The sequence below is a fragment of the Mustela lutreola genome, chromosome 5, assembly GCF_030435805.1.
Source record: "Mustela lutreola isolate mMusLut2 chromosome 5, mMusLut2.pri, whole genome shotgun sequence".
NCBI lineage: Eukaryota > Metazoa > Chordata > Mammalia > Carnivora > Mustelidae > Mustela > Mustela lutreola.
This window is the reverse complement of record NC_081294.1, coordinates 99,195,519-99,202,869: the sequence shown is the minus strand read 5'-3', so window position 1 is coordinate 99,202,869 and position 7,351 is coordinate 99,195,519. Positions and strand designations below refer to the sequence as shown.

Here is a 7,351-nt window from a genome sequence, read left to right as displayed (position 1 = left end):
TACCAGAAAATCCAGGTAGGGCATCTACTTCCATACAAATTTTATAAAATATACAAAAATTAACTCAAAATAAATCAAAGCCATAAAAGTATGAGCTAAAGCTCTAAAATAAGCTAGAAGGAAACAGGTGTAAATCTTTGCAGTCTTGGATCACACAATTTTTTTAGACATGATACCACACATCCAAACAAAACCAAGGAGAATAGATAACGTGGACTTCATTAAAATGAAAAAGAATTGTTTTTTTTTCTTTTTGTTTCAAAAGACACACCATCAAAAAAGTGAAAAGATAACCTAAAGTAAGGGAGAAAGTCCTTGCAAATCATATATCTGATAAGGGATTTGTATCTTGAATATAGAAGTCACTCTTGAATAGAGAAGGCACTCAAGATAAATAACTTGGTTAAAAATGGGCAAAATGTATTGATATACATTTCTCCAAAGAAGATACAAAAAGGATGAATGAGTACATGCAAAGATGTTCAGCGTTATTAGCCATCTAGGAAATGCAGATCAAAATCACTCTGCACTCCACTTTAAATTCATATAGACAACTATAATCACAATCCAATAGTAACAAGTGTTGGTGAGGATGTGGAGAAACTGGAACACTCAAACGCTACTAGTGGGACTATAAAATGACATAGCTGCTTGGAAGAACAGTCTAGCAGTTCCTGAAAAGGTCAGGCACAATCTTATCATATGACCCAGCAATTCCACTCTTAGATATACTTTATGCCCAAGAGAAATAAAAACATACATCCAAACAAAAGTTTGTATATGAATATTCTTAGCAGCATTGTTCATAAGATTCCAAAGGTGGAAACAACCCAGATGCCCATCAACTGATGAGGAGGTAAATAAAATGTTGTCTATTCATAAATGGACTATTATTTGTCAATAAAAAGAAATGAAGTACTGCTGTGTACAACCACATGGATGGACTCTGAAAATATTACGCTGAGTGAAAGAAGCCAGTCACAAAATATCACATATTGTGTGATTCCATTTATGCAAATGTCCAGAACAGGTAAATCCATAAAGACAGAAAGCAGATCAGTGGTTGTCAAAGGCTGGGGTGGGAGTGGAAGGTCGGATGGTTGGGGGAGAAGTGGGAGGGGCATCACCTTTCTGAGGTGATGAAAATGTTCTAGAAGTGGAATGATTATTGCACAACTCTTTGGCTATACTAAAACCTACTGGATTGTACCTTTATTGGGTATATGAATTACTGCTCAATAAAGCTATTACCAAAAAAAAAAAAAAAGAAGAAGAAGAAGAAGAAGAAGGCCAGAAGGAAACTCCTTAAATGGCAGGAACAGGGATTTGACAGGAAGTCCTCAGAAAGTCATCGTGTGAATACACTTATATTCCCGTCTAGTGAAGCAGGGCTTCTGAGTTCTCAGGGAACTGAGCAGACTGTGGAACATAAAAGGTCCTCTTGAAAAGTGCTTACCAACCTGTCTGATGAGGTTGTGGGTGGACAGTCACGAAGATGTTTGTGTATGGGACTGGGGCCAGAGAGATCCAGGGCTGATGTGTTTTAATAAGGATGGAAATATGAGTATGTGATAGGGAGGGGAGAAAAGGGGAGGAGAGAGGTGGGTAGGTAGGTAATAGTAAACATTGTAGATGGTAACTGGGAAACCAATTAGTCCTGATCAAGCCAGAGACTAAGATTCTTCTGCCTCGTCTACCCTGGACTTCTATCTTTCAAGGATCTGCCTCTGCCGGGAGTTTATCTAAGAACATCAAGGACAATTGTTGTACATATCCTTCACTCCCAGTTTTGGCATCTGCTCTTCGATTTTGCAAAATTGGGCTGAGTATGTATGAGTCTCGCTGCCACTCAGTCCCAGGACTGAGCTCCTAACACTCTTACTGCTTGAGGGCATCCCAGCTGTTTCAGAAGTGTGTCACCAGTTCTCCATGCTGAGGTGAAAAAGCAGTTATGGGAAGGAACTCAATTTGGGCCCCCTTTTCCCAGCCAGTAAACCTTGGTACTGTAATGTGGAAGTCTTGCTGTGTACCCTTCTGTGTTCTTCAGAATGCATAAGGTTAGAGTAAAGGGTCTTAAAAATGAGAGACCAGAAAAGAATTGCAAACTCTTCTCTTTTGTATCAAAGTCATACTAATTACATTCATTTACATGATTTGCTTTGCCTGGTTACCAGGTAGCACCATGATTGTTTGTACTGGAAAATTTGAGTCAGATTAATCTTGCTGTGCATTTTGATTACTAAATTCTTTCCTTGAATGCTCTATTTTCAGAGCTTATTATTTGTAACACGGTCATGACTTCCCATAGCTGGAAAAAAATTAAGGCAATAGTTGTGTGAAACGTTTTGGCCTAAACCTTATAATTAACTTTTTTTTCTCCAGCAATATTTTAGGACAAAAATCTCGATATGGCCACATTTATACATGCTCTCTTGTCCAACTGCAGATCTGGGATTAGAGATAGACTCCAGTTTACAAATTCTTTAGTACCTATCTGTTTCATATGATGGAATGAAGGCATATCCTATTTAGAAAATGCATTCCTAGGGGTAGAAATTCTATGTGAAATTAGTGATAGCTGGTCTTCCTGGCACGTTTGTAGCGAGGACACATTTTTCAGTGGCATACATAGGCTATTTTATTTTCTTCAATTCTTTCTGCAACTTTTGACCAATGCTTCCTAAGCACAATGTGTTTTAGAACTCTTTTTATCTCAGAGAATTTTAACCAATCCCTTATTTCCTGTTGATCTGTACCTTGGATTCCTAACCATTTTCATGAAGGCGCCTCGAGCTTCCATGATTCTTGCCTTCTAACGGCTGATGGGATTATCCCTTAATTTACTTTCAGCAGAAGGAGTGTGGTGACTGGTATACACTTCTTTTTTCACTCATAATTCATCAAAATTATCCACACACACAAAAATCATGACAGGATGAGAGACCTCGGCTGAGGGAATAAAATAGAGAGTGCTCCTTCGATTGAGAACAGTGGAGTATATCATGTTTAGAACCACTGGCTAAGCATTACACACTACGACGTGTCTCAAATGTTACCCTCCTTACAATGTAATGGGTTAGGCTGCGAGTTTCATGGGGAAAAGACATGAGACTCCTGGGTTAGAAACAAAGAATAGCTTATTACTCATGGCAGTTGCAGCAGCTAGAGGACAAGCAATGCGGAGCATGTTCCCTGAGCCCTGCTTCTCATGAGGTGAGAGGGCCAGGGCCAGGGGACACCTGCACAGCTGGTGGGTTGCATTCTAGAGAAGAAGCCTGAGCTTAAGGAATGTAGAGCTTTTCCAATGGCCAGTAAGCAAGCCTGCCCTTTGCTCTGAGGGGGTAACTCGCTCTCTGTTTGAAGGCTTTTTATTTTATAAACATTCTTGAGACGAGGTGAGTCGGGAGGCTGAAAGGTAAAATGGAGATGTGAACAGGGGTGTGTGGTCCATCAGCCTGGGTTTCATTCCTGACCCTGTCACTTCACTTTGAGTGGTTTTTATATCCACCTCATGCCATTCCTGCCTCAGTGTGTTGCTCTAAAGAGTAACAGAAGAGGTAGCATTGTGCTTGGCACACAGTGAGCCCTCAACAAACATTAACTGTCATTGTTATTCTTTCCTCCCCAAATACTATCACAACTTACATACGACTTTGTAACCTGGTTTTTAAATTTGGAAGTGGATCATGAATATTGCTTCTGATTCCGGGGCTCTTTCTTAAGGTGAACAGAGTGTTGCTCAGAGAGTGGAGATACATCAGGTTGATGGCCCCAGGAGACAATGAGCTGGTCTCTGAAGCAGGGCCCTGGCAAACCAGGGGCACGTTGTTCTTGGGCCCGATTTGGGCGGGGGCCAGTAAGGAGAAGGCACAAGGTCACAGGAGAAACAAACACAAGTGTGATCCTTTTGAGGCCACCAGTCAGGACTCTTCCACTTCAGCCCTGGGGTTGTGTGTGTGGGGGGGTGACTCCCGCTCTTTTGCCTCTTTTGCAGAGATGAAGGAAACCTTTGGTTTGGGAAGATAAAAGAGAGTTGTTTCGTCCAGGTCCTGAAGGAGGGCAGCTCAGTGTATTTGTAGGTAACCTGGTGTTAGATACTTTTACGTCAGAGATGACACATTTTTCTTGCTCCAGCTCCCAGTTAGAACCTGGGGAATTCTCTCTACTGAGCACTGCTTTGGGCCTCTGGCCACCTGTGTACAGGCCCTGAAGGCAGCTTTGTTATAAGAAAGGAAAACCAACACTCATATTCTACAATTGGCTAGTAATCACCCAGAACCTTATAATACTTCACAGTTTTATAATACTCACCCCTAAAAATACCCCGTAGGCATGCTCCCACAGTTTTCCCTGGACCTCCCATGTTTAAATTCCAGCTCTGCCGTTTTCCAGCTGTGTGATCTGGAATAACAAACTTAACCTCTCTATGCCTTACTTTCCACATTTGTAAACTGGAGCTGATAATAAAACTTAACCTCACAGGGTTGTCACAAATATTAAATGCATGTGTCAACTAATCAGATGAGTGCCCAGTGTGTGGTAAATAATGCTGATCATGGCTTTTAATCACCATCAGCATCACACATGAGCTCCGGTGTTCTCTGCTCGATCAGGGCAGACATCACTGATTTTCTGCCAGATTCTCTAGCTCTAATACACACTAGGTTAGGGTCCTTCATGGCCTTAGTACCTTCGAGGGTGGCTTTATTTCTCTGCAGAGAGGTAACTCTCCCCTCTGCTTTGGGTCTAACCTCCCCCTTTTTGGTTGTGAGTGAAACAGTGGGTTCCTTCTGTTTTCTAAAGAACCCAGTTCTCACCACAGCCCACTCTCTTCTTGATGGTTGGATAAAACGGCCCCTCTCAGAGACCACCCCACAGTTTAGAATCTTCAGTTATGCTCTCCCTCAGTACAAGCTGATAAAGGAGCAGGGATCCTCTCAGAAAAGCTTTCCTGTGTCCTGCAGGCCTGCAGTGCCGCTCTCCAGGGGGAGGTGGAGCTCCCAGAACTGCTGCAGGCAGGGGAGCTCTGTGGGCAAAAGAGCAGCGTGTGCTCTCAGGTAGCAACACCCCCACCCCCCCGCCCCCAGTGAATGATTTTTAAATCAGTTGCTTCTGGAATACGTCCGTACTAATCACGCCTATGGGTTATGCAGTGATAATAACCCGAGCGTGCAGCTCTGTGACAGGGCAGGGCCTGACGAGGGCCTGCTTCGGTTGTGTGGAGGCAGAGAATGTGTTTTCAGCCTTTCAGTGGAGCAGGAAGCGAACACCAACAATTGAGGGACAGGCTGGGGTGGGTGTGGAAAGCTGCTTCCTAAAATAGTACCATGCTGTGGCATTTATTCTTAAAAGAAATAACGTTGTGGCAGGATCGAGATTTCTGTGCTGCTTTGTGAAGCTCTCAGGGTGGCCACTGGTTCATCGTCTGGCAAAACAATGGTGGCCGCCAGCGGCTCTGGGGGCTGCGAGCGGAGCACAGCCCAGGGCTCAAGACTGGAGTCCTGTACTTCTTGGCAGACACAGAAAAAAATAAAAAGTCAGGGATGGCTAGATGTCCAGGGCACTTAGTCTGTGGCTCTCAGCTGGCCCTCATCTAGCCTGCCCATGGGTAACAGCCTGTGATCCCACCTACTGCCCAGTTCTGCCCACTCATGGAATTACACTTCTGTTTTTGTATCCCAGCTCCACCCAACTGTGTGACTTTGGGTAAGGTGCTTGACCTCTCTCAGCCAGCCTAATGCTCTGTAAATGGAGATGATTGCCCTCCAGCTAATAAGGGTTAAATGAGACATTTTCCTTAGAGATTGAGCAAAACCTGGTCCATGACCACTGCTCTGTAGAACGTCAACCAACACAACATCGTTACTACTCCTTCAGGGATCTGAGCCTTTGCCTTGTCCTGCCTCCCAGGCTACTGGCTTCTTCTTTTCTTTTTAAGTTGACATTTTCTCGTTTCTGAGACAGGTAGAAATGACATGTTTGCACATAAAATTTCAGACACGTCTCCAAAGAAGACATATAAATGGCTAACAGACACATGAAAAAGGGTTTATCATCATTAGCCATCAGGGAGATTCAAATCAAAACCACACTGAGATACTACCTTACACCAGTTAAAAATGGCCAAAATTAACAAGAGAGTAAACAAAAAGTGTTGGAGAGGATGTGGAGAAAGGGGAACCCTCTTACACTGTTGGTGGGAAAGCAAGTTGGTGCAGCCACTTTGGAAAACAGTGTGGAGATTCCTTAAGAAATTAAAAATAGAGCTACCATGTGACCCTGCAATTGCACTACTGGGTATTTATCCCAAAGATACAGATGTAGTGAAAAGAAGGGCCATCTGTACCCCAATGTTCATAGCAGCAATGGCCACAATTGCCAAACTGTGGAAAGAACCAAGATGCCCTTCAACACACGAATGGATAAAAAAGATATGGTCCATGTATACAATGGAATATTATGCCTCTATCAGAAAGGATGAATACCCAACTTTTGTATCAACATGGATGGGACTGGAGGAGATTATGCTGAGTGAAATAAGTCAAGCAGAGAGAGTCAATTATCATATGGTTTCACTCACTTGTAGAGCATAAGGAATAACACAGAGGTCATTGGGAGATGGAGAGAAGTAAGTGGGGGGAAATCGGAGGGGAAGACAAACCATGAGAGACTGTGGACTCTGAGGAGCAAAGTGAGGGTTTTGGAGGGGACGGGAGTTGGGGGTTGGGCGAGCCTGGTGATGGATATTAAGGAGGGCACATATTGCATGGAGCACTGGGTGTGGTGCATAAACAATGAATCTTGGAACACTGAAAAAATAAAATATAAAAAATGTTAAATAAATAAAAAATAAAACTTCAGGTGTAACTCAGCTTTGCTCACATGTCATAGACTGCTTTACAGGAACACTCAGCAAAATGTCACAATTGCATGATTCACTGCCGCATGTTGGGCTTTGACTCATATCGTTTCCTCTGACTTGATCCACAAAGGCGGGCAGCTCCCTGGGGAACGGCACAATATATGGGATGCCTCATGAATTTGCATGTCATCCTTGCTCAGGAGTCATGCTCATTTTCTCTGTATCGTTCCAAGTTTAGTATATGGGCTGCCAAAGCAAGCACCAGGCTGTGGCTTCTTGAGTGACGAGGGAGCCTCCATCTCCCCTCTGGGAGTCAGTACAAAGAAGGGAGGACACACACCCTGGAGTCCCTCTGCCAGGCTAAAACCGTGTTTCTGCTGTTTAGCTTCAGACACACTCCTTCATCTCCCTGTGCTTCAGACCTCTCTCTATGAGTGGAAGAATAATAAGGCTCTACCTTTTAGGGGTGCTGTGAGGATTAAAGTGTCC

General features: G+C 43.4%; 1 non-coding gene across 1 annotated transcript; it reads right to left on the bottom strand.

Moving 5' to 3' along the window:
• Window positions 1–7,017: 7,017 nt before the first annotated feature.
• On the bottom strand, window positions 7,018–7,124 carry LOC131832820 (U6 spliceosomal RNA). The gene has a single exon (XR_009354183.1). It is a non-coding gene; the product is annotated as a U6 spliceosomal RNA (small nuclear RNA).
• Window positions 7,125–7,351: the final 227 nt, after the last annotated feature.